The sequence below is a fragment of the Ovis canadensis genome, chromosome 20 (assembly GCF_042477335.2).
Source record: "Ovis canadensis isolate MfBH-ARS-UI-01 breed Bighorn chromosome 20, ARS-UI_OviCan_v2, whole genome shotgun sequence".
Lineage (NCBI taxonomy): Eukaryota > Metazoa > Chordata > Mammalia > Artiodactyla > Bovidae > Ovis > Ovis canadensis.
Genome location: NC_091264.1, coordinates 54,508,605 through 54,535,824, shown reverse-complemented (window position 1 = coordinate 54,535,824; position 27,220 = coordinate 54,508,605). Strand labels below are relative to the sequence as shown.

The 27,220-nt window shown below is 40.8% G+C and overlaps 1 protein-coding gene and 1 long non-coding RNA gene across 2 annotated transcripts in view; both read left to right on the top strand.

Moving 5' to 3' along the window:
- Window positions 1-9,298: 9,298 nt before the first annotated feature.
- On the top strand, window positions 9,299-16,294 carry LOC138425450 (uncharacterized). Its single transcript, XR_011251217.1, has 3 exons — window positions 9,299-10,127; window positions 13,453-13,568; window positions 15,077-16,294. It is a non-coding gene; the product is annotated as an uncharacterized lncRNA (long non-coding RNA).
- Window positions 16,295-16,842: 548 nt separating this feature from the next.
- CAP2 (cyclase associated actin cytoskeleton regulatory protein 2) overlaps window positions 16,843-27,220 on the top strand; it is a 152,707-nt gene continuing 142,329 nt past the window's right edge. Inside the window, exon 1 of the mRNA XM_069563318.1 lies at window positions 16,843-17,287. The gene's annotated coding sequence lies outside the window, so the exon portion shown is untranslated. The remainder of the gene's footprint in view (window positions 17,288-27,220) is intronic.

Here is a 27,220-nt window from a genome sequence, read left to right as displayed (position 1 = left end):
GCCTCGCTTTTAGTAAGGCAACTCAAAATTGCATGACCTTGTTAATACACATAATATTTGAACTTGATACATTTTGAGTTATTGAAGACAAGAACTTCTGTGGCTTGTCCACATACAAGCTATTAAACAAAGTCTCCTCCATCCGGTTTTAGATTTTGGGGACCCAAATGTAAGGCCTTAAATTTACCCTGCTAAATCTCATCTCATTTAATTCCGTCTCTTGGGTTAACCAGTCAGAGTCTCTTGATTCTTCTCTCCAGGGTATCCTTTCTTTCAGCTTAAGTGAAGTAGCTCAGTCGTGTCCGACTCTTTGTGATCCCATGAACTGTAGTCTACCAGGCTTCTCTGTCTATGGGATTTTCCAAGGTAAGAGTACTGGAGTGGGTTGCCATTTCCTTCTCTTTCAGCTTGCTGCTGCTGCTGCTGCTAAGTTGCTTCAGTTGTGTCCGACTCTGTGTGACCCCATAGACGGCAGCCCACCAGGCTTCTCCATCCATGGGATTCTCCAGGCAAGAGTACTTAGGGTCATATAAATATGTGATGAACCACACTGTTTAAACTCTTCCCCAAGTAGATGACAAAAATGTTTAATGGATGCAGAGGACAGAATCCCATTGTAAATCTTGAAACCTATCACCAGACTGAGAATGATCCATTAATCCACCTTTGATTACAGTCATGGAAGCAGTTACTCATCTTTGCCTCTAGCCCATAATCCACTCTTCATGAGGGATATATATATAAGGAAGAACCTTGTCAAATGCCTTCCAGGAGCCAGAAGAAGAGAACTAAGATATACTGGTCACCTCTTGCCTTCAAGTAATTTATATTACCTCATTTAATTCATTTGGTTAATTAGCAAATATTTATTGATCATGTATTATATTCCAGGTGCTATTCTAGGCTTTGGGGCTGTATAACAATACAAGATTTTTTTAAATTCCCATGCATACAAGTATTATCCTCATTTTGCAGAGTAGGAAGTTGAGGCCTAGAGATGTGAACCAATTCCCAAAGTGAACATATAATTCTCACACACACACACACACACACACAATGAGGTGTGGAAGAACACAGAAATAATTACAATCAGCAGTTGTTTCTGAGTGGCACAGAGACTTGGGGATTTGGGAGGCTTCTTCTTTTGATTATTATAATAATATACCCTTTTGTTCTGCTAAAAAAATCCAGTTTCAGTTATTACTTTTTCAATAAAACTCTGGTTCATTATGGTTTTATTAGTGGCAGGGTGGGGGAAGAGGGAAGGATAATGGTGAAAGATTAAGGACATGAACTTAAATTTGTTACCGAGAAGAATAAAGACAAATATAAGATATTCTAAATTGCTTTGCTGGTATCTTCTGAATTAAATATAGTATTAGTGTTCTCTTTGGGAACTGAGAGCACTAAACATCCTCAATCCTCATCTTCTAAGCCATGGCTTGGGGCCATGGTACAGTATATATCAGGCTTCCCTGATAGCTCAGTTGGTAAAGAATCCACCTACAATGCAGGAGACTTGGGTTCGATTCCTGGGTCAGGAAGAGCCCCTGGAGAAGGGATAGGCTACCCACTCCAGCATTCTTGGGCTTCCCTTGTGGCTCAGCTGGTAAAGAATCCACCTGTAATACGGGAGACCTGGGTTGGGAAGATCCCCTGGAGAAGAGAAAGGCTACCCACTCCAGTATTCTGGCCTGGAGAATTCCATGGACTATACAGTTGCAAAGAGTGTCAGACAAAACAGAACAACTTTCACTTTCACAGTATATATAAAAGCATACGTGTATCTTTTTTCTTGAAGCTCTTCCCATGTAAGATAGGGGAACTTGCCACATTCTTTTTAATACTTACATTGTATAATCCTGCAGGAATGTACTATATCTGATTAATACCAGCCTCCTATTGATGGAATTGCCTTGTTTCTAGCATTCACAATTGAGGGCAATTATTTTAATTTAGTTACTTCAAAATATATAACATATACCAAGTCAAGCTATATTCCAAGCAGTTTACAAATGTGAGCTCATTTAATCTCTAAAATAACCCTTTGTGGCAGGTACTGCTACTATCATGTCTGCTCTGCAGATGAGGAAACTGAGAATAGAGCAATGAAGTGTTGTCCCTGGTCGCACAGCTTAAAAGCTAGAGCTGGCATTCAAACCCAGGCTGTTCTGGCTGATAATTTTTCTTAACCTTTGATGGGATTTGATTCCTCTTCATTGCTGCAACATAATTGTCTGTTCCTGAAGTAGATCGGTTGCTAGGCATAAGGAATGAAGCATGCTTTTAGTAGCCAGCATTAGCATGTGGGAAAAAACTGAGAAGAGAAAAAATAGATGACAAAATGTATCTAGAGCCACTTTCATTCCACTCTACCGTGCTTACTCCCAACAACCTCTGCAAAGCATTTTGAAAGGCAGGCAGACCAAACCCTCCCAAGTGCTAAGTTTCCCTACAAGCAGAAAGTCTCTTCAGTCAGGCACACCGAAGTAGAAATGACAGCCCAATAAAGATCATCAGCTTTTAAATCTTGCAGAAAAATAGTACAGACACTAATGTAATTTTGTATAAAGTTTCATTAGGGTGCATAATTTTAAGTTAAGGGTAAACAATCTAAGTTCTCTAAAAGAAGAATTTGTTTCAAGAAAAAAAAAATTTTCCCCCAGAACTATAATTATAGCTTCTCAGTCAGAAGAGAAGTAATTTTGTTGTGATGAAAAACTCAAAAGCCAAAATGCACTCAATTCTTTTTCCCAGATGTAGTGCCATTGGTTTTCTGGTGCCAGTTTTTATATTTCTTCAAGATGACATTGCATGCTGCCAGTATTAATACTATTTGAAACTCATAAGTCTTCAGGGGAACCTTGTCAACGCTTTGGGTTTTAAACTTGACAGGCTCCACTCTCCCATGCTCAAGTGGTAAATACAAAAAATAACTTCCAATTTCTTTTAGTACATACAATGCTAATTAGTTCATTGCTCTAATTTTACATCTGGCCTTTGGTACAGCTGAAGCTTTGCCTGTATATTAGTAATGACATAAATGTTTGTCATTATGTCATTGACAACTTTCAGACATCTTTGAAAGTCTGAGAATATGAATCACCTTAAGAGAAACAGATTTGATTGGAACAGAAGAGCTACATCTGAACAATTTCTTTACTGTTGTTAATGGTGGTAGAAATGCAATTTGAACTTCAAGATGAAAAAAAATTACGGAGAATAAATGAAGAGAGGGAGTGACTGCAAAGTATATGCAACTCTTAGCAGTCAAAAGAGAAAAATTCAGAAAATTAATAGCTCCTGTGGGAGACGTGAATTAATTTGGTGTTCTAAGCAAAAAGATAACATTTCCCAAGTATAGAATTTATACATTCTGCCATTTTGAATCAAGATGTGGTATCTGCACACTGCCGACAGAGCTGTGCTGCCAGATATAGCCATTTCACACTAGGAACTCTGGCCTGAAGTGATGGGTGCAAGGCCTCTGCACACAGCACCCTGTGAGTAAGCAGAATGAGTAAGCACAAAGGAAAGAGAAGGGGAAAAAAGATCTTATTTTATTACCCAGATTCTGTTTTTATTTACCAGGAATTGTGGATGGGCTTTGCTGGTGACACTTTCCCAAGTAAACAATGAATCTTTACCCTCCAAAACATAGATGTAATTCATTGCTCTGTGTATTTGGAATGAAATCAAATCTGATAAGGCTTCATATACACCAGAAATGTGAAGAACTTTAGATAGTCATGGGAATAATTCTGCCTGATCTCATATCACCTGTGTAGGAAAAAATTCTGATGGCCTTTGAAATGTACTGAAAGGTTCAGTTCAGTTCAGTCCAGTTGCTCAGTTGTGTCCGACTCTGCAATCCCATGGACTGCAGTACACCAGGCTTCCCTGTTCCTCACCAGCTCCTGGAGCTTGCTCAAACTCATGTTACTAGTGGTTTTCACGGAAAACTATGTTCAGTTTAGAGCACATTCTTTTGGACTATCTCGTTCTAGAGGGCTTGTGTCCTTCTTTGCCTTTGAGCTATTTTACAGCTCTGTAATTTGTAGATAATGAATGCAATGCAAATATTTTTTGTCAATAGTCCCACAAATAAATTTTGGAGCATCAGGAGACAATTGCTTTCTCTCTCTTACCCTGCAGACATAGCCAATTTTTGCATCTATTTGCATATTTATTCCATGATTTTCCTGTACCTCCACCTTTGAAATTCTCCTTGAAACCAGCTGTAACATCTTATTGGTTCCTTTATTAATTAATTAATGAGTTAAGTGTCTTGGTATTTATTGATTTTAGATGTACTGTATAAAATTCACAGTTTCTCTTTTGTGAAAATTATTTTTAATGATTTAACAAATTGCTATATATTCCAGTTTAATTAACATTTAAAATTACTTCATTTTGAAAGAGAACCTCCAGGTTCCATTTCCAAAGAACAGAATATGGAAATATGGCTATTTCCCCCAGCTCTGCTCATCATCCCTATCTTGCAAGTAAATTTTTTCTCATAATTTAATAAGATCTTTTGTTTCCCTTATAAATGTTTCATTCATCAACTTCCTTGGAGCTTTAAGTCAAGAAAACTCGTCAAAGAGACACAGCCATTCTATGAGTGGAGTAGGTTTTCTTTTTTCCCCCCTTTCCTTGTTTTTGTTACTTTTTAATATATACTTTTAATATCAGTGCTATCTTTCTTTTTTCTTTTTTATTTTACAATGTCTAAGCTGACTGATATTATATATAGTCTAATATTTATGTAGAAAGTATACTTGTGATGGGGGTCAAATTCAAGAAATGCCCCTCAAGGAGGTCTTTCAATTATATAGGTCTTGCATAATCTGTTCAGATTCTCCTGGTGCATAAATTAATGCTGAGAGTATTGAATATTTGAGAAAATAGAATCTCTAGCTTCCAGGAAATCTTTTAATAAATGAGTATTACAAATCTTTCAGTAGTTATTACTAAGGTCTTATGTATTAGGTAACCACACACACATATGCTCTCACCCCAAAATACTGGAAAGAAAACATATGTTTCTCATTGAACTTGATTTCAGTTTTAGACTTCCTTTAAATCTGCAATCAGTATACCTTTGAAATAATGGGCTTCCCTGGTGCCTCAGACAGTGAAGAATCTTCCTGCAATGTAAGAAACCCAGGTTTGATCCCTGGGTTGGGAAGATCCCCTGGAGAAGAAAATGGCAACCAACTCCAGTATTCTTGCCTGGAGAATTCTATGGACAGAGGAGCCTGGTGGGCTGTAGTCCATGGGGTTGCAAAGAGTTGGACACGACTGAGTGACTAGCATACACACACACACACACACACACACACACACCTTTGAAATAAGTGGAAACATTTGAAGTGTTCCTATAGTATTCTGATTATCAGGAGCAAACAGGAACCAGCAATTTGTAGTGACAGAATTTTATAAACAGCTTAAAACTATTCTTATGGAATCTACAGCTCAAGGGTCATAGAAGACTCAAGAAGGACTGGGAAGGTTTGGTTAGTTAACCCTCATAGTGAACCATGGTACTTCTTGCATCCACAGCAATCTTTTCAAGAATTGAGAGTCCTGTTTAGTTTTTTTTTTTTCTTTAACTTACTCTTTTAAAAAATCTAGAAATAGGAATTGTTGTCAACTCTGTTCCCTGAGCTCCCCAGGAAACAGTATATTCATAAGAATAAATAGACCCAAGAATGCTACTTACATTTATAGCTAAAGCAATTTTGTTTTAGTTTTATATTTCCTAATACTATAAGTGATAACACTTTCTATAATACTGTTTACTTAACAGCAGAGTTATCCTTCGCATTAAAAATCCTCAGTCCTGCTGAGTCCCTTTCTGATCCTTCCAGTAGTTCTACTGGTCACCTGGGGGAAGTATAGGGTGGTATCTGAGAGTCAAGCCAGATCCTACCGTTAACTTAATCACTTATTTCAATCCCCATTCTGGAAAATGACTAATAATGGTGTCTGTCTTAGAGGGCTGGTTTGAGGGTTAAGAAAATCAATGTGGGGACTTCCTAGGGGTCCAGTGGCTGGGACTCTGAGCTCCCAATGCAGGAGGCCCAGGTTCTATCCCTGGTTGGGGAACTGGATCCCATATGTAATTGGGAGTTTGTATGTTGCAACTAAAGAAAGAAAAAGAAAAAACATCCTGCCTGCCACAACTAAAGATCTTGTGTCCCACTACAATGATCTAAGATCCCATGTGTCACAGTAAGACCCAGCATAGCCAAATAAATAAATAAAAATAAATATTTTAAAAGGGAAATTGCTGTGTGTAAAGCATGGTAGCTGGGCTACAGTAGGCACTCAATAAACATTAATGTGTGCAGGTCAAAGATTGACTCAAAAACTGTTGTGAACCAAGGCAAATAACCAAGGAACAACCAAGGCAAATAACCCAGGAACAACCCACTCCATTTAACAATCCACTCCACTTAGACTCTGCTTTCCTCCCCCAAGACAGGTAGCAGAAATGAGCTCTCTTTGCCTTGAGACCTGGTAGATGTAGAAGACAGAGGCAGAGGAGGCAATCCCTCCCAACCCCCTCTGCCCCGAGCATTTGTTAAAGCATCCTCTGAGGCAGTGGTTCTCCAGCGTGGCACAACTATTTCTCGAATGGCTCTTCAATATCCTCCGGGTGGTTTGTGAACATCCTTCTAGATTGAAGCACAAGCAAGAAGACTTAAAGAAAAAAATCTCACTGCTCTAAATAAATTCAGGTCTCCCAACCCAGACAGATTATTTGAAAATTTTTAAACAAGTTAATTTTTAAAAATTTCTCTTTACATAAAATCATCTCTGTGCTTTATTCATCCTGTACTGGCACTTCACGTGGAAAATAGAAAGATATTTTTCTTCTATATCCTACGCTACATTGTCCAAAACAGTAGCCACTAGCTCATGTTGGCTATTGAGCCAATAGTGTGTCCAATGAGGAGCTGAATTTTTCACTTAAGTCAATAAAAATTATAATAGCCACCTGTGACTAGAAGCTACCATATTGGGCAGAACAACTCTAGAACCCTTGTTACCAGAAATCTGTTTCATCTTCATTCTTTCCCTGTCTGGTTGCTATTTTAACTTTTCAGCCCTCACCAAAGGGGGACTGATAAAGATGATTCCTGGCAGCAGTGGTGGACATTTCTGCTCTGGGAGGTGAAGTGCATGGGATGGGGTAGGGAAGCACAACCGAGCTTTTCAAATCACACTGAGATGAACACCTCCATCATTACAGAAAGTTCTTTTGGACAGCACTGCTCTCTAGAGGGTGGCTGAATGTGTTTGAACATGACAGGTTTGAACTAATGGACAAAATGAAATCTGCTGTCTGCACACTTCCAAAGTCAGGACCAGGAAGAGTTATTGAATTATACTGGCTGCCTATCTTAAAATACACAGAGCAAATGCTAAAGTGAATCAGCCATCCTCAAGCAGGCTCGAAACACAACCTGGTCATCGTTGCTCTGGACAGCAGGGAAAGATGAGCTCTGGGACCTTGGCACATAGGCTGGATTTTATGTGGATAGTTGAAAAACTATCTACAGAATGTACTCTTACATAATGAATAAGCTTCCCTCACTGATAAATGCCAACTTTCCAGTGGACCATGGAAAATTGGCTATTTTTGGCCACTCAGTGGGAGGCCATGGAGCTCTTACTTGTGCTTTGAAGAACCCTGGAAAATGCAAATCTGTGTCAGCATTTGCTCCAATTTGCAACCAGTTCCGTGTTTTGGGGTGGGTGTGTTGGTTGCTCAGTCATGTCCGACTCTTTGAGACTCCATGGACTGGGGCTCACCAGGCTTTTCTGTCCGTGGGATTCTCCAGGCAAGGATACTGAAGTAGGTTGCCATTTGGGTGGGTGGGAGGGCAAAAATCTCTCAATGGACATTTGAAATCAGACTGAAATACTTGAAAAGCTTATGTCGTTGCTGTTCTTTGTAAGTTTTATTCAGGTTCTTGCTAGACATGATCAAGGAGGCAATGACTAAACATTTCAGCCACACAGCTACTTCCTGACATCAGTTGTTTTTAGATTACAAGAGGGTTAGGATTATAGTTACTTTTCTTGCAATCTTTTTTAATGACCACATCAGTATTTAAGCAGTATTCCCAAATTCAGGAAAAATCAGGCACTAGAATCTTTTTTGAGGTATAGAAGTTGAAATAAAGAAAAATACAGTTAATTTGATTTTAAAATATGAGTGTTCATGACACTAAAAGAGTTTGTGTAGCTGAGTGCTTCAGTCATGTCCGACTCTGCAACACTATGGATTGTAGCCCACCAGGCTCCTCTGTCCAGGGGATCCTCCAGGCAAGAATACTGGAGTGGGTTGCCATTTCCTTCTCCAGGGAATCGTCCTGACCCAGGGATCGAGCTCACGTCTCCTGGATTGGCAGGTGGGTTCTTTACCACGAGCACCACTGGGAAGCATCTAAATACAAGAAAATACATAAGAAAAGTCCAAGTGCATACTTAACAATTGTAGAAGGCTTATCAAACCTGTTTGAATGGTACCACACAGACTTTTCTATAGTTACTTTTTTAAAGAATGTGGGCAGACTGGTCTTGTTTTACAGATCTCTTTGACACTTTTTATGAGGTTGTAGTAAGTCATTCAAGACTTGTGTGAAGATCAAGTTTCATTTGAGTGAGGAATGAATTTTCATTGCTGCATCTTGAGAGGTAAGAAGTTAATCACTTTTTTCTCCCCGCAGTCAACTTAGAATTAAACCCCACATCTTCTCCTTCCTCATCATGTTAGAAACTGGAATTATATACTATACTCCATTCTGGGCTATAGAATCCTCCCCCTTCCCTGGGTCTTTCCTGGTGGCTAAGACTCAGCACTCCCAATGCAGGGGGCCCAGGTTCCATCCCTGGTCAGAGAACTAGATCCCATGTGCCACAACTAAAGATCCCAAATGCCACCCCTAAAAAAAAAAGATCCTTCATGATGCAACAAAGATTGAAGACCCCCAAGTGCCACAACTATGACCTGACACAGCCAAAGAAAGAATCCTTTTTCTCATCCATCAAACTTTCCCACAGGTGTTTGCAGAGGTTACATTGATTTTATTTCATCCACTATTATTTCATCAACACTGGGAGAAAATCACAAAAGTATAGATACTTATTAAAGCTTCAGAAATGCACAATTTCACCCATTCATGCTTTCTTTATCCTTGAAACAGGGAATAGAAAATGGAGCTCTTCTAAACTCCTTCCAGTTAGATTTAGGACTGCATAGGGAGACCTGCCACATGGTCACAGGTGAACTTGGAGGTTTTTATCCCAGGCCTTGGTTCAGCCTCACCCAAGACACCCACAGCCATGCCAGCCAATGCTGGCACCACACGCTGGTCCTGGCTCTGGCTCCATCCATCCTGTCTGCCCTGTAGAGAGTCCCAAGCCTTTTCTGCTGCCCCTTCCAGGCCTCCCTCCATGCATGCACTGCCAGATGGATCTAAAGTATTTTCACCTTTTTCCTCACTGTCACGTACCTCCCATTTCTCCAGTCTGCACCCCTATTGATCCTTGAAAAGTAGAAGCGTGGTCTGTCCTAGAAGCCTGGTCCAAGGGCCAACACTGAGCCAGATCCCAGCTCCTCAGTCAGAGCCTCCTCCCTTCCACCCACCACTGGTCCACTAACTATTAACAGGTCCAACAGGACCCAGAGAATTTCTGAAATGGCATAAAGTGAACAATATGTTCTCTCTGTTTCATATAAAATCTAGCTGCCAGTGGTCCATGGGGATATTCAAAAGGACAGTTAAGCAAAAGCAGAAAGAATAACAACAACAAAAAGCTGAGTATTTACTGTAGCTTCAGACATGCTTCAGGGAGCACTGGTGGATGTAGGCAGAGGTACCCACCATGACCACCAGCAGAAGCCCACGTGGTATAAGCAGAAATGTGCATGTTGACTGTCTGTCCTTAATTCCTCTGTATGCTCAGGTTCTTGTGTTGGCAGCTGAGAAAGCCACTGACAGCTGGGGAGTTATTTTCTCCTTTGGTCACAAGATGATGGAGATGATCTAGGGTGGGAAGTGAGGCGGAGAGAAGGAGGAGACAAAGGCTCACTGCTCTGACCAGAACTGGTAAGAGGCTCATAGGTCTTCCTTTCACGTAGGTCAGACACCTAAATAACTCGAGTCTATCCCTTGTGTTTGACTAGAAACAGCATGAACACACTAACAAAACTCTTGAGGTGTCATAAAGAAGGATCAGGTTTAAATTAGCCTTTTTTTTCCCCTTGGATCATTACAAAATACTTAATCCAGATTGTATTATTTCCAAAAAACCTGATGAATCCACAGAACTCAATAGAATACTATTTTCCAAGTATGAGAGCTAGCCAGGAAAATTATTAAAAGTTAATCTTTCCTGTTTTGTTGATGACTGTTGAACTAAAACAGGCAGAAACTTGGATATCTAGAGTCGTCCATTGTAAAATGTTTTCAGGCACCCTGACTAGGAATATACCTGATGTGAGGGAGCTATTGTTTTGGAATTTTCCACTTGCTGTCTTAGAGTCCATGAATTTGCAGATCAACCCACTCTTTATTTTACATGTGTTAAACATACTCTGTATTTAATACATGCTGCGTATATAATACATCTGCACAATGTTAAATTCATAATGGACCACTGATTATTATATTTACTGCTTAGAATTATCTTGAACAATGAAAGTTTCTTCCAGACAATGCATATTTTTTAGATTGTTCCCTAACTGAATGTTGTTGTTGTGGATAGATATTTTGGCATTTCCATCATTTAAAAGAGGGTTGTTAGTTCTGGCCACATTCTCGATACACTTCACATTCTTCAGTCTTTCTTCTCCATCATTAGCTACTCCTCTTACAGCAGTTCTATGTAAGCATTACTTCTGCTGTGATCAAATTAGGCAAGTGTGTTCTACTTAATAAACATAATCTTATTTTTTAAAGTAAAATATAATTCTCTATTTTAGCTATACATTTTGACTTTACCTTTAAACTTACGGCAACAAAGTATATCATGTAAAAAATATGAAAAGTGGAAGAACATGCAAATACTAGTGTGTTGTGTTAGGGTGATATGATTATTTTTGCTGTATATTTTCATTATTTTTTGTTTGTTTGGTTGGGTGTTTTGTTTGTTTTTGGCTGCACCATGCAGCTTGTGGGATTTTAATTTCCCTACCAGGGATTGAACCTGGGCCCATGGCACTGAAAGCACCAAGTCTTAACAACTGGACTGCCAGGGAATTTCCTGTTTTCTTTAGTTTTAAGATATTCCATTAAAATGAAAGATAAACTTACCTTCTTACTACTAAAACCTTGCATAACCATTGGTCTCAGGCAATTCAATTTCTCAAGCCTTCTTTATACTCAGAATTAAATACTGTGTTGGCACTTTCTCTATCCTCTTTCTGGATTCATATTGAGACCACTAGGTCTCTTAAATTCTCTTGGATAATCTCTCCCTTAGGCTGCCTCTAAACTTTTGAATCTTGTTTTACTAATTATGTTTTATTACCGTGATTTATTTTTATAATTACTGATTGTTATTCGCTCAGTCGTGTCCAACTGTTTTTGACCCCATGGACTGTAGCCCACCAGGCTCTTCTGTCCATGGGATTCTCCAGGCAAGGATACTGGAATGGGTTGTCATTCCTTCTTCAGTAATTATAAAAAATTATAATTAAATCTGTTACTTCTCACATTCATCATATTTTCAAGTTCATTATCTTATTTCTTCTCAATAGTTAGAATTTTAAAAAATATGTTAAATGTCATGAACAACAGTTATATTTTCTGTACTATCTCAAATGGACTGGTCTATTTCTCTGAGCTCTGACTAAATCTGGATTTGTTTCAGTAAGCAAAGCCATGAAAACTGCTTACTGACCATGGATTGCATGTCATGTTCTCATTGGTTAGGACCACTGTGTACAGCTATGCAGGTGTGCCCTGCACAAGGGCCCCTGGCCAACAGATGAATGGAGGCTCTTTGTTAACATCTGTCAAGAGGAGGAGGCTATGGGCAGCCCTTTCTTTAGCATTACATAATGATTAACAGTAAATTGGAACTGGGTATGGTTCTGCTTTTAGGCACTTAAATATAGATAGATGAGACCTGGAAAAAAATTTAAGAGAGTGATTTCTATATATTGTAATGAATAAGCTGTAAATGTATTCAATTTCAAAGGTATTTAATGACAGAAGAGATGAATGTGGACTGGAGTATTTAGGTATAACTCCAACAAATCAGCAGAATATAAAAAGAATCCTTAGGTTTAAGCCCAGCAGTCTTATCTGTTTCTAACTACATAAAATTTTCATGCAGGAACAGTCTTATCAGCAAAGTGGGTTAACAGAGACGTGCCCGGTGGTCTGAGTGGTGTCCACCAGCCCTTTTCATCGTCTCAAATGCCGCTGAATCTTTCCCCATGCTCTCTTTGATGCCTGCGATTAGTGAGTTAGCCCTTTGAGTTAAGGTATGGCCATCACAAGATGCCCTTTAAATAAAGAAGATATTCCCCAAAGATTGAACATACCAAACCTGGTTGGCCGGGATGATTCTGATCAGCAAGGCTGATCACACCTTTGTCCTGGAGAGCCAGAGACTCTGTTCACCTAAGCCTGAGATGCTGGCTTTGTGGAGGGACTTGGAAAGAAAAAGCAGGAAGGAACCTCTTCTCTGCACTTCTGTAAAATCACTGATACCTTGATCAATTTTTAGACATAGATGACTCTGAAAAACATGATGAAAGCTGTAGTGTATCTTCCCAGATAAATGCATAAAACCTAAAACCTTGCACACGCCTTATGGAGCTCACAGACTCCTGAAGCCTGTCTAGGGATCTCGGGTTAAGAATCTCTCTTCACTGAACGAATAAAAAGTGCTATTTTTATTGCCTGTAGTGCTGTGGAAACTGGCATTGCTCCTCTTCATTTTCTTCCATTTATAGTTCATCCACTCACCTTTCATGCTCGTCTTTCCCATCCCCTACCCCCATCCCCACCCTCATTGGTGGGTGGACAGAATCATCAAAGTAATGACTAAGAATCCTCACCTTGGGAAAAAGAGGTATGCTGCTACCTCCAATTTATTTCCCTGTGCTAGAACTATGTAACCAAGAACAAGGTGTAGCCAAAGGAGGCTGGGGCTGTGTGTGGTGGTGGAGGGGAAGGTGGGCGATGGAGGTGAAGATGCAAAGGTTATATGGTGTGGCCAGCCCTGGCATACATTGTAACTGCTCCATCCAGTGAAAACTCAGTTTAACTCCTCCACACCGGGGACAATCAGACCCCAAAACGTAGCCATTAAGGAGTCTTATAGATGCTGGGTCAGGACAAATGGAAGTAAATTAGATAGAATTCTTTACTAAGGACCTTCACATGGCAAAAGTTTGGACTATTTTAAATTTGTTTTTAGAGTCTTTGACTTCTGGAACACACACTTCCAATGGAGAGGAGAGGGTCAGGATGCAAGAGCTGAGCTCTCCGGGTTCCCTATTTGAGAAGAAACAATGTAAAGAACTTATTCACATGGTAAGTGTAACTTTCCTCTATGATTATCAGGCTCTGTTTGCCTAAAGTGTGGTTATTCTCAGTACCCACAATGTGTGGATCAGCTGCTGGTAAATTACCATTGATAACTTTCCACTTGGGAGTAACTAAAATGAAAGGCAAAAAAATATAAAATAAAATGAAAGGCAGTGTCTCATTGGACATTTGTAATGTTTTTTCTTCAAAACTCTTGAGGAGTGTTTGTGGAGACCTGTCGTTATTATTCTTTCTTCCTCATGGGCTGGGAAAAGCTCCAAAAAACCTGTGAAGACTTCCCTGGTGGTCCAGTGGCTAAGATTCCGTGCTCCCAATGCGGGGGTTCAGGGTTTGATCCCTGCTCAGGGGAACTAGATCCCATGAGCCAAAACTAAGAGATTGCATGCTGCAACTGAAAGATCTCAACTGCTGCCACTAAGACATGGTGGGTGCAGCCAAAGAAATATTTTTTAAAAAAAGGCAACCTCGGCCATTCACTCATTAAAAATCTGCATTAAAAACTAAACATAAAAATAGAACTCTGTGTTCATTAGCCCTTTGAGTTAGGGTATGAACATTCCATGTTCATTAGCTGTTTTCTGCTTACTGGTATGATCTCTTACTGGAAAACGGAAAAGGGGATTCAGGTAAAATATCAAAGGGACTATAATCTGGTCTCAGTATGTCAGCAGCCGTGAGGGTAGGAGATCCTAGCAAAGCCCCTTCTTATAAAATTGTCAGTTTAAACGTTTTATACTATATAAAGGAATGTAGAACAGCAGAACCATTCCAGTGATGGGTCCCCCTCTTCCCCATGTGTCTGTCATGTTATCAGCTTTCTGGTATAGCCTGGCCGGTAGCAACCAGAATGTTATCCAGAGAGACAAAATCAGTGGGAAGGAGGAGTCTCGGTTGCAATGTAGATGCGGAATAAAACAAGAATATTGTTAGCTTAGGCAATGAAGGGGAACTTAATTCAAATGTAATGTAATGAAAGGGTGGAGAGGTTAGCATGGCACCAGCCTCCTTGTAAAGCAGATGATATGATATCTGCTAAGGAGAAAGGCAAGGGTTTGGGTTGGAATCTCAAGGTCCAAAAATATTTAGAAGAACCCAGTGTCTGCCCTGTTCTTTCCAACTCTACCACCTTCAGAACTAATTCTGTAAAATAAAAATGTATCAATAAGTGTGTACTCAATGATTTTTTAAGTGTCAGGCTTGAGAAAATAGCCTTGAACCTTTAAACAGACATGATCCTTGGTTTCTTGGAACTTTTGAATCTAGTTAGAAAATATGGACAGTAAGTGTTAGAGAGCTGTGAGGAAGAAGAGTTCACTGGCGGGGGGCGGTGGGGGTGGGGGCCATGCAGGCATCCATCACATAGCAGACAGATGCTATGCCAGGTGCAATTCGTGAAGGGAAGAATTCAGGCACCAGGTTAAGACTCATTACTTTCCCACTCAAACTAGTGAATTATTTCTTAGAAAACTTCTCTGTTTCCTATCTCTTTCCAGTCCTGGATGGCACCACCAAATCAACTGTGTCATGATTCTCGTCCAAAACTGTCAATAATACTCCAGTGCCTGCCCCTTAGGGTTCAGAGAACTTAGGCTAAGATTGAAGGTCTCCATCTGCTGGGGCCTAAACTTTTTTTTTTCCCAGGTCTGGGTCCCCCAACTATGCATTCATGTAAGTTCACTGATTCTCCTTCATACATGTCCCATCCTTCATCACCTCTCCACTTTTGCTGACATACTGAGACCCATTGTCCTTTCATCTTGAGTGCCTTTCCCCCCACTGCCCTTTCTTACTGTCCTGTTTCTGCTTGAAAGATCAACTCTTACTTCCACCAGAATGCATTCTCTGGTTCCCGGAACTAGAGAAAACCTCCCTCCCCTGCATATCCACAAACTTTGTTCGTACTTCTCTTGGACCATGTTTTAAAGTCTTCCTTACACTGTGGTTATTTTTATACTCTCTTTATCTTCTTACTAGCTTATAAATCCAAGGGGAGGATTTGTGCCTCATTCATTCACCTGTATACTCCATAATACTTTATACTCCAGTGCAAAATATACTTAGCCAAAAGAAATGCTCTATTAATGCTTGCTGAAGTTAATGCTAGAGAAAAAAAAAGTCATGTTAAACTGGAAGCTTGGAAGTTTCCTGTGAACCTGTAAAAATTGGTTCTTAGGGATATATTAATTTTTGTATTCCTGGAACATATATGTATGTATATATATTTTTAAAGATTCGTCTGTTTATTCATTCTTCAGTAAAAATGTACTGGATACCTAGCAAATGCAAGGCATGTGCACGGCAGGGATAGCACTGGTCCTGGATATGTGTAATGTATCCATTCACTTACCGATGTGATCAATGACATAAACAATGTCATTCTGTTTCCCTTCTTTCCAGACAAAGGGGAGCAAGAAGGCACCCCTCATCACCAATGTTGGACAAAGAACAGTGGGTGATAGGAAAAAACCTTAAGTTATGACCTCTGGGGTCAGAATAGCCTTGTCATTCACAGAACCAAATTACATGCAATTTTAACACCAACAGAAAATACTGGCTTTTTAGACACTCATCCTAGTATTTGCTTACAAATTTTGCTTTAAGAAATATTGATGCAACCCCGCCCCCTTTCTTATCTGCAACTGTTTTCCTAGCATTCATTCAATGAAGAGCTTCAAGTCTACTTTTTCAGATTGAAATAAACTAATGAAAACTGAAAAGTCAATGTTTTCTAACAGCGTTAACAAAAAAAGTAAAAAATCTCCAGTTTTGTAATTGTAGTCAACATACCAAGGGGAATGGCCACAAATACAATAAAAGTAAATGGGTTTAGGGTACCAGGAAGTGGGCTTCCCTGGTGGCTCAGACGGTGAAGAACCTGCCTGCAATGTGGGAGACCTGGGTTCGATCCCTGGGTAGGAAAGATTCCCCTGGCGGAGGGCTTGGCAACCCACTCCAGTATTTTGGCCTGGAGAATCCCCGTGAACAGACGGGCCTGGCGTACTACAGTTTAGGAGGTCACTAAGCACAGCACTTTTATCCTTAAACAATCAGGCAATTTTTACAAAAAGATGTTGTATGTAAAGTACATTTTAAAATACATTGTTAAAATGTTGTTACAAAATATGAATGCGTCTGAACTTGGTGTCTAGCTGAAGTGTTGCTTCTCCACCTCCCTCTCCAGCCAGGAACTTTATCCCTCTACTGGGGTTGGGGAGAACACTGGCCGGTCTGTAGCTCCCCAAAGACCCATCCTTTCTCTGCACAAGCCTTTGAGGATCCAGTCTTCGGCTCCTTCAGCCAGGAGCCTCCCCGATCTTTCCAGACTTCTTTGCAAGGCTGCCTGATGCAGCGAATTCATTCCTATCTGAGCCTAACGCCCTCTGCCTTCCTCCCCTCGCTCTTTTCTCCCACGGCCCATCTGCCCCTCCTCTCCTCCATCCCCCTTCTCCCCTCCGCTCCCCTTTATTTCCACTCCCCACCGGCGGAGCTTGGCTCCCCTCCCTTCCCCCCTCTCCCTCTCTCTCCCTCTCAGCGAGTCAGTATTTGGAGCTCCCGGAAGCCGCCGGCCACTCTCCCCGGGAGCAGCGTGACCGACACCGACTCCTGCTGGGGGGGGCGGTGAGGAGGAGGAGGGGAGGAGGGCGCGCGAGTGGCCGAGCGCGGATTGGCATAGCCCAGCACCGGACCGCAGAACCCGAGGGGAGGTAATCCAGAGCTGCCGGGCCGGGCCGGGCCGGGCCGGGAGGGGCGCGGGGTGGAGAGGGGGGAGCACCCCGCGGCCGCGCTCGGAAGTTGCGCTCCATGGGTGGGGTGCTGAGGAGCCCAGGCCGAGACGCGCGGGGAATAAAGGCGCTTGCTGGCCCGCAAGCGGGGAAAGCAGGAGGCCGCGGGGCCTGGGTGCAGGGCCCGGACGCGGGGGTGCGGGCGTGAGGGGGGCACCCCATCTGGGTCAGCGCAGTGGCGCTCCCCGCCCCCGCCGCCTGCCCGGTGCGCGCCGCGCAGGCCGGGCTGGAAAGCGGGTGCGGGCGTGGAGCGGGCTCGGGGCTGGACCGGTGGCTGAGGCCTCGCAGCCGCACTCCAAGCGGGTCTAACTTTGGGGGTGCTCGCCCCCTCTGCTCTGAGCCTCAGGGGGTGCGGGGTATTGGGGAAGGGGGTTGTCATTGGACTGAATTTGATCCTAGCCATGAAGTGTTGGAAAGAAATGGACCTGGCTTCTCTGCAGAACCTGACCTGAGGACTTGAGTCACTTAAAAAAAAATGTCCTGGCCACTGAGGCATTTAGGGACAGCTCGGAAGAGGTCACCTCACCACCACTGAGTCTTTCCTTGGGTAGAGGGGTTTGGTGGAAGCAGCTTCATTATCTTCGCTTTGGGGACTAATAATCACATATGCAAATAGCCTTGGCTTTATTGGCATCAGAGTGGTGTCAGACATCACAAATAGGCTGCAGGGTTTAGCAATATTTGAATTATTGCATTCTCTAAAAGGAATGAATGTGGATATTGAACTAGAATTAGGTCCAAACAGCCAAAGCGGAGATGAACACAGCAGAAAAGATCAAGAACCTCTGGTTATATAGTCAGAGGAATGCAGAAGTCTATGGGACTTAAACCACGAAAGTTAACCAGAATTGTTTGCAGAGTACTATTTCTTTACTGCTTATATAAATAAGACTTTTTAAATTTAAGGAACATGGCTTAGAATTCTTGGCAAAATATCTAAGCCCGTGTAATGTAAGGTTAAGGCTGTGGAGTGATCTTTGGGGGAATTGTTCTTATAAAGTCCAGTTAGACTGTAAGCCTCCTGAGGGCAAGGGTGGGTTTTTTTTTTTTTTAAAGATTTTACTGCACCAAGCAGTATTTGACGCCAACCCTTTCATGAACAGGCAGTAAAAGTTTGTTAAAATGATTAACCCAACAGTTTGAGTGTGGTTGTGACTTTTTGAAGATACTACATTATTTTTTAAGGAAACACTATTCTTTGATCTCCAAATCTAAAAGTCCTTAATAAATTACAACTGAGGTATCATAAATATTTATTAAAATTAAAGAGGAAAAAATTGAGAAATCATGAGGGTAAATGTCAAGGCAGTCTTGGCTAGTAGGAAATAGGTTTTTGCTGCTTGTTGTAGAAGTGAAAAGTATTTTAACTTGTTGATATAAGGTAAGGTTTAGAGTAAAGGGCTGGATAGTAAACTTGTAGGCTTTCTTGGCTCTGGTCTCTTTAGTAACTACTCATCTGTGCTGTTGTAGCTTAAAACCAGCCACAGAAAATGACTAAAGAAATGATGTGGCTGTATTTAACTTTATTCATGGACACTGAAATTTGAAGTTCATATAATTTTCATCAGTATTGAAATTTGTTATCCAACTCTGTGACCCCGTGGACTGTAGCATCTGCCAGGCACCCCTGTCCTTGAAATAGTACTGAAATAGTCTTTTTTTTTTTTTCCTTCAGGCAGTAAAGACTGTAAAATTCATTTTTATCTTGGGAGAGGATGGGAGACACAAAAGCAGCTGGAGAAAGGGGGCAGGTTTGTCATGTTGGTAGTAGTTTACTGTTCCCTCCTACCATGTGTAGAGTTTGGAGGGGAACCTATTTTTTTTTTTAAGATTTTTTTCTTTTTTTTGTTGTGGACCATTTTAAAAGTCTTTATTGAATTTGTTACATTATTGCTTCTGTTTTATAGTTTGGTTTTTTGGCCACAAGGCATGTAGGATCTTAGCTCCCTAACCAGGGATTGAACCCTTACTCCCTGCATTGGAAGGCAGAATCGTAACCACTGACCTCCAGGGAAGTGCTTGGAGAGGCACCTTTCGAAAGGGTCAATGGGCCAAATTAACCGGGAGCTTCAGTCATACCCGGAAAAGGCAATGGCACCCCACTCCAGTACTCTTGCCTGGAAAATCCCATGGATGGAGGAGCCTGGTAGGCTGCAGTCCATAGGGTCGCTGAGGGTCAGACTCGACTGAGCAACTTCACTTTCACTTTTCGCTTTCATGCATTGGAGAAAGAAATGGCAACCCACTCCAGTGTTCTTGCCTGGAGAATCCCAGGGACCGGGGAGCCTGGTGGGCTGCTGTCTATGGGGTCACACAGAGTCGGACACGACTGAAGTGACTTAGCAGTAGTAGTAGTAAGTCATACCCAGGAGTTAAGTTGATACCTTCAAGAGTAGCATTAACTTGTTTTGGGCATTGCAGTGTTTTGTTTTGTGTCAAATATTTCCTTATAGACATCTTTATGTATGAAGCATAAAAATAATTGGGTAAGTTTATGTAAACTGTAAATATAATATTCAAATAACTGCCTGTAGCCCTGTCACTGGCTTCCTAGGTGGTGCTAGTGGTAAAGAACCCACCTATCAGTGCAGGAGACATAAGAGGCCAATATAGAAATAGTAAAGATATCTGAATGAAATTTCTCCCAAGAACATATACAAATGGCCATAAGCACATGAAAAGATAGCTCAACATCATTATTTGTCAGAAAATGCATATCAAAACCACAGTGGGATACCACTTCACACCCACTAGGATGGCTTGAATCAAAAAGTCAGATAAGTGTTGGTGAGCATGGGAAGGAGTTAGAACCCTTGACACCCTTATATGTTGCTGGTAGAAATATTTCTTATACAGTTGCTTTGGAAAACAATTGGGCAGTTCCTCAAAAATTAAACAGAGTTACCATGTGGAACAACAATTTCACTCTTAAGTATATATATCCAGGAGAAATGAAAGCACATATCAGCACAAAAACCTGTACATAAATGTTTATACCAGCACCATTCATGACAGCCAAATTAAAAATAACTGAAATGTCCATCGACTGATGAATAACAGCCAAATTAAAAATAACTGAGATGTCCATAGGCTGAGGAATGGATAAATAAAATGTGATATATCCATACAATGGAATTTTATTTGACCATAAAAAAATGAAATACTGATTACATGTACCTTGAAACCATTATTCTAAGTGAAAGAATTTAATCACGAAAGACCACACATTGTATGGTTCTATTCATATGGAAATGTTCAGAATGGGGCAATGTATGGAGACTGAGAGTAGGATAGTGGTTTCTTAGGTATGGAGGTTGCTGGTGGGGGTGGGTGTGATAGTGAAGGCTGCAGGGTTTCTTTTTGAGCTGGCAAAATGTTCTAAAATTAGTGATGGTTGTGACATCATCAGATGGTACACTTCAGATGGGTGAAGTAAGGGTACAGTAAGGGTACAGTAAGTCCCCTACATACAAACCTTCAAGTTGCAACCTTTCAAAGATGCATATGTATTATAAACCTATTATAGTACTATAATCATATGTGAGCCGTATCTCAATAAAGTTGTTAAACAGAAGGCTAGAAAAAGAGGACTAGATTGCTACCCATACTGTTGTATATTTCTTTATGCCCTTCTCCTATGACATTCACTGTACCCATCCTTACACTAGATTTTGTGTTTAGATTTTGTGTTGACCCTTCCTGATTTTATTGTAGAACAGTTTAGTGACATGAATACGTTCCTAACCAAGTTTGTCTACATTTGCTTGTTTTTCTAAAACCATGTCTTTTATTTTACATTTCTTTAGGAGGGACCTTTTATTTTCTTTCTGTCACTGGAGGGTTTTTTTTTTTGTTTTTGTTTTTGGCTGTGCTGGGTCTTTATTGCAGTACTCAGTCTTTCTCTAGTTGCAGCACACAGGCTCTGGAGCGTGGGCTCAGTGGTTGTGGCAAGTGGCTTAGTTTCCCCTTGGTGTGCAGGATCTTAGTTGTCAGACCACAGACCAAACCTGTGTCCCTCACGTTGGAAGGAGGATTCTTATCCACTGGACCACCAAGGAAGTCCCTTTGCTTTTTATTAATTTATAAAAAGGGAATATGTATATTATAACCTCACTTTTAAAAAGCTCAAAACTAAGTTTTCAAGGATTATCCATGTTGTTGCATGTAACTATGTATTATTGTTGGCAAATATTCCATTTCATCCTTTCTCTTATTGATGGACGTAAGGGTTGGTGCCCGTGTTTTGTTGCTTTGGAGAATTTTTCCCATGTGTCTTGGCACACATGTGTCTTCTGTGTGAATGTGCCATGTATTTTAATTACCAAAAAGAGAGTTGATTGACATATACAGTAGTGGTATAACCCCAGCTTATTCATTCCCCTAAACCAAGTGGTTTAATCTGATACCCTATTATAAATCTCATACTATTTAAATTCTAGTTGTAATATCTGGTTTCTCATCACCTAAGAAGCATGGAAAAACACTACTTTAAAATGCTAAAATGAATTTGCTTGATAGATATAAGCAAGCTTCTTCCACTGTGGAAGAGGGAAGTCCAAAGAAGTTCCACAGGATAAATGTTACTTGTGTGAAAAAAGTGTTGGTCGCTGAGTCATATCTGACTCTTTGCCACCCATGGACTATAGCTCTCCAAGCTCCCCTGTCCATGGAATTCCTCAGGCAGGAATACTGGAGTGGGTAGCCATTTCCTTCTCTAGGGAATCCTCTCGATATTTCCATGCCAATACACAATTATTACTTGCTTTATTATCAATTTTCTACAAGTTAACTTTTAACTACAACAGCAGAGTCGTGGATCAGAAATGACTGAAATAACCCAGAAGGATGAGTAATTATGCTACTCAACTAAATTTCAGTCTCCCTAAATTTTTCCTTACATTGATGATTTAAATAATTTTAATATTTCGTCACCATGTGATGTTAAGTATATAACTCGAGGAGTTCAAAAAAAATTGAGTGACATTTCTATCACAAAGTTTCATCCATTTGCATCTCATTATATGAATAGTTTGCCAGGATTTACATTGATAAAAACAAAAATTGAGAAGTTGATTTTCAACCTTGACTCTTTCTAGCAATAAGTATACTGATCCCATGTGCATGAGACAAATGAAAAATAAGACCTCTAAAGAGAGAGGTTTTCAATGAAAACAATACCTTCTGTCTATATTTAGTGATATTTGTCAACATTTGTAGTATTTGTTTTGTTTTGGTAAGTTCATCCTAGTAAGAGTTACAGTGGCGACAACCAGGAGAGCACTTTACCGTTGAATTTAAACACATACATACATACATATATACATACATACATACATACACACATACATACATACACACATACATACATACATATATGTGAAATGACACCACCCTTATGGCAGAAAGTGAAGAGGAACTAAAAGCCTCTTGATGAAAGTCAAAGGGGAGAGTGAAAAAGTTGGCTTAAAGCTCAACATTCAGAAAACGAAGATCATGGCATCTGGTCCCATCACTTCATGGGAAATAGATGGGGAAACAGTGGAGACAATGGCGACTTTATTTTTCTGGGCTCCAAAATCACTGCAGATAGTAACTGCAGCCATGAAATTAAAAGACGCTTACTCCTTGGAAGGAAAGTTATGACCAACCTAGACAGCATATTAAAAAGCAGAAACATTACTTGGCCAACAAAGGTCCCTCTAGTCAAGGCTATGGTTTCTCCAGTGGTCATGTATGGATGTGAGAGTTGGACTATGGAGAAAGCTGAGCGCTGAAGAATTGATGCTTTTGAACTGTGGTGTTGGAGAAGACTCTTGAGAGTCCCTTGGACTGCAAGGAGATCCAACCAGTCCATCCTAAAGCAGATCAGTCCTGGGTGTTCACTGGAAGGACTGATGTTGAAGCTGAAATTCCAATACTTTGGCCACCTGATGCGAAGAGCTGACTCATTGGAAAAGACCCTGATGCTGGGAAAGATTGAGGGCAGGAGGAGAAGGGGACGACAGAGGGTGAGATGGTTGGATGGCATCACCGACTTGATGGACATGGTTTTGGGTGAACTCCGGGAGTTGGTGATGGACAGGGAGGCCTGGTGTGCTGTGGTTCATGGGGTCGCAAAGAGTCAGACACGACTGAGCAACTGAACTGAACTGATATATATATATATACATATATATATACTTTTGATACAGAAAAGTATGATAGGGTAATGAATAAAAAACATTAAAGCATAAAATATGTAAATCTAGGATAAACTCTTATAGAGTGAGAAGAATGGAAATATAAATTAACGGAGAAATATAATCATGCAAGATTTTTGACTGTCAAAGAACAACCTCTTTATGTATTCTTTGAAAGTAAATGATCATGAGTTTCAATGGATGTATTTCAGCAAGTGATAAAATAGTTTTGGTTTTACATGTCAACATTTACAGAATACTGGCAGCTACGTTATTTATTACAGTTCACATTTTGGTGAAAATTTTTACATGTCAACCTAAAAATGTGAAAGAGGGATTTACAAAATTCTTTTAGGTTATATACACGTAAGAATTTGAAAATCCCTTTGAAACTCATCCTGCTTCCATTTTCTGACCAAAAATAACAGTCTCAGTTCAGTACAGTTCAGTTCAGTCACTCAGTCGTGTCCGACTCTTTGCGACCCCATGAACCACAGCACGCCAGGCCTCCCTGTCCATCACCAACTCCTGGAGTTCACCCAAACCCATGTCCATCAAGTCGGTGATGCCATCCAACCATCTCATCCTCTGTTGTCCCCTTCTCTTCCTGCCCCCAATCTTTCCCAGCATCAGGGTCTTTTCCAATGAGTCAGCTCTTCGCATCAGGTGGCCAAAGTATTGGAATTTCAGTTTCAACATCAGTCCTTCCAGTGAACACCCAGGACTGATCTGCTTTAGGATGGACTGGTTGGATCTCCTTGCAGTCCAAGGGACTCTCAAGAGTCTTCTCCAACACCACAGTTCAAAAGCATCAATTCTTCAGCGCTCAGCTTTCTCCATAGTCCAACTCTCACATCCATACATGACCACTGGAGAAACCATAGCCTTGACTAGAGGGATCTTTGTTGGCCAAGTAATGTCTCTGCTTTTTAATATGCTGTCTAGGTTGGTCATAACTTTCCTTCCAAGGAGTAAGCGTCTTTTAATTTCATGGCTGCAATCACCATCTGCAGTGATTTTGGAGCCCCAAAAAATAAAGTTGTGAAGATCTTTTTTGTACAGTTCTTCCATGTATTCTTGCCACCTCTTCTTAATATCTTCTGCCTCTGTTAGGTCCAGACCATTTCTGTCCTTTATCGAGCCCATCTTTGCATGAAATGTTCCCTTGGTATCTCTAATTTTCTTGAAGAGATCTTTAGTCTTTCCCATTCTGTTCTTTTCCTCTATTTCTTTGCATTGATCGCTGAAGAAGCCTTTCTTATCTCTTCTTGCTATTCTTTGGAACTCTGCATTCAGATGCTTATATCTTTCCTTTTCTGCTTTGCTTTTCACCTTTCTTCTTTTCACAGCTATTTGTAAGGCCTCCCCAGACAGCCATTTTGCTTTTTTGCATTTCTTTTCCATGGGGATGGTCTTGATCCCTGTCTCCTGTACAATGTCACGAACCTCATTCCATAGTTCATCAGGCACTCTATCTATCAGATCTAGGCCCTTTAATCTATTTCTCACTTCCACTGTATAATCATAAGGGATTTGATTGAGGTCGTACCTGAATGGTCTAGAGGTTTTCCCTACTTTCTTCAGTTTAAGTCTGAATTTGGCAATAAGGGACTCATGATCTGAGCCAAAGTCAGCTCCTGGTCTTGTTTTTGTTGACTGTATAGAGCTTCTCCATCTTTGGCTGCATAGAATATAATCAATCTGATTTCAGTGTTGACCATCTGGTAATGTCCATGTGTAGAGTCTTCTCTTGTGTTGTTGGAAGTGGGTGTTTGCTATGACCAGTGCATTTTCTTGGCAAAACTCTATTAGTCTTTGCCCTGCTTCATTCTGCATTCCAAGGCCAAATTTGCCTGTTACTCCAGGTGTTTCTTGACTTCCTACTTTTGCATTCCAGTCCCCTATAATGAAAAGGACATCTTTTTTGGGTGTTAGTTCTAAAAGATCTTGTAGGTCTTCATAAAACCGCTCGTCTTCAGCTTCTTCAGCATTACTGGTTGGGGCATAGACTTGGATCACTGTGATATTGAATGGTTTGCCTTGGAGATGAACAGAGATCATTCTGTCGTTTTTGAGATTGCATCCAAGTACTGCATTTTGGACTCTTCTGTTGACCGTGATGGCTACTCCATTTCTTCTGAGGGATTCTTGCCCGCAGTAGTAGATATAATGGTCATCTGAGTTAAATTCACCCATTCCAGTCCATTTTAGTTCGCTGATTTCTAGACTGTCGATGTTCACCCTTGCCATCTCTTGTTTGACCACTTCTAATTTGCCTTGATTCATGGACCTGACATTCCAGGTTCCTATGCAATATTGCTCTTTACAGCATCAGATCTTGCTTCTGTCACCAGTCACATCCACAACTGGTTATTGTGTTTGCTTTGGCTCCATCCTTTCATTCTTTCTGGAGTTATTTCTTCACTGATCTCCAGTAGCATATTGGGCACCTAATGACCTGGGGAGTTCCTCTTTTGGTATCCTATCATTTTGCCTTTTCCTACTGTTCATGGGGTTCTCAAGGAAAGAATACTGAAGTGGCTTGCCATTCCCTTCTCCAGTGGACCACCCTCTGTCAGAGGTGGCAAGAATACACGGAAGAGCTGTACAAAAAAGATCTTCACAACCCAGATAATCATGATGATGTGATCACTAATCTAGAGCCAGACATCGTGGAAAGTGAAGTCAAGTGGGCCTTAGTAAGCATCACTACGAACAAAGCTAGTGGAGGTGATGGAATTCCAGTTGATCTCTTTCAAATCCTGAAACATGATGCTGTGAAAGTGCTACACTCAATATGCCAGCAAATTTGGAATACTCAGCAGTGGCCACAGGACTGGAAAAGGTCAGTTTTCATTCCAATTCCAAAGAAACGAAATGCAAAAGAATGCTCAAACTACCACACAGTTGCACTCATCTCACATGCTAGTAAAGTAATGCTCAACATCTCCAAGCCAGGCTTCAGCAATACGTGAACCGTGAACTCCCTGATGTTCAAGCTGGTTTTAGAAAAGACAGAGAAACCAGAGATCAAATTGCCAGCATCTGCTGGATCATCGAAAAAGCAAGAGAGTTCCAGAAAAACATCTATTTCTGCTTTATTGACTAGGCCAAAGCCTTTGACTATGTGGATCACAATAAACTGTGGAAAATCCTGAAAGAGATGGGAATACCAGACCACCTAACCTGCCTCTTGAGAAATCTGTATGCAGGTCAGGAAGCAACAGTTAGAACTGGACATGGAACAACAGACTGGTTCCAAATAGGAAAAGGAGTATGTCAAGGCTGTATATTGTCACCCTGCTTATTTAACTTCTGTGTAGAGTACATCATGAGAAATGCTGGACTGGAAGAAACAAGCTGGAATCAAGATTGCCGGCAGAAATATCAATAACCTCAGATATGCAGATGACACCACCCTTATGGCAGAAAGTGAAGAGGAGCTAAAAAGCCTCTTGATGAAAGTAAAAGAGGAGAGTGAAAAAGTTGGCTTAAAGCTCAACATTCAGAAAACGAAGATCATGGCATCCGGTCCTATCACTTCATGGGAAATAGATGGGGAAACAGTGGAAACAGTGTCACGCTTTATTTTTTTGGGCTCCAAAATCACTGCAGATGGTGACTGCAACCATGAAATTAAAAGACGCTTACTCCTTGGAAGAAAAGTTATGACCAA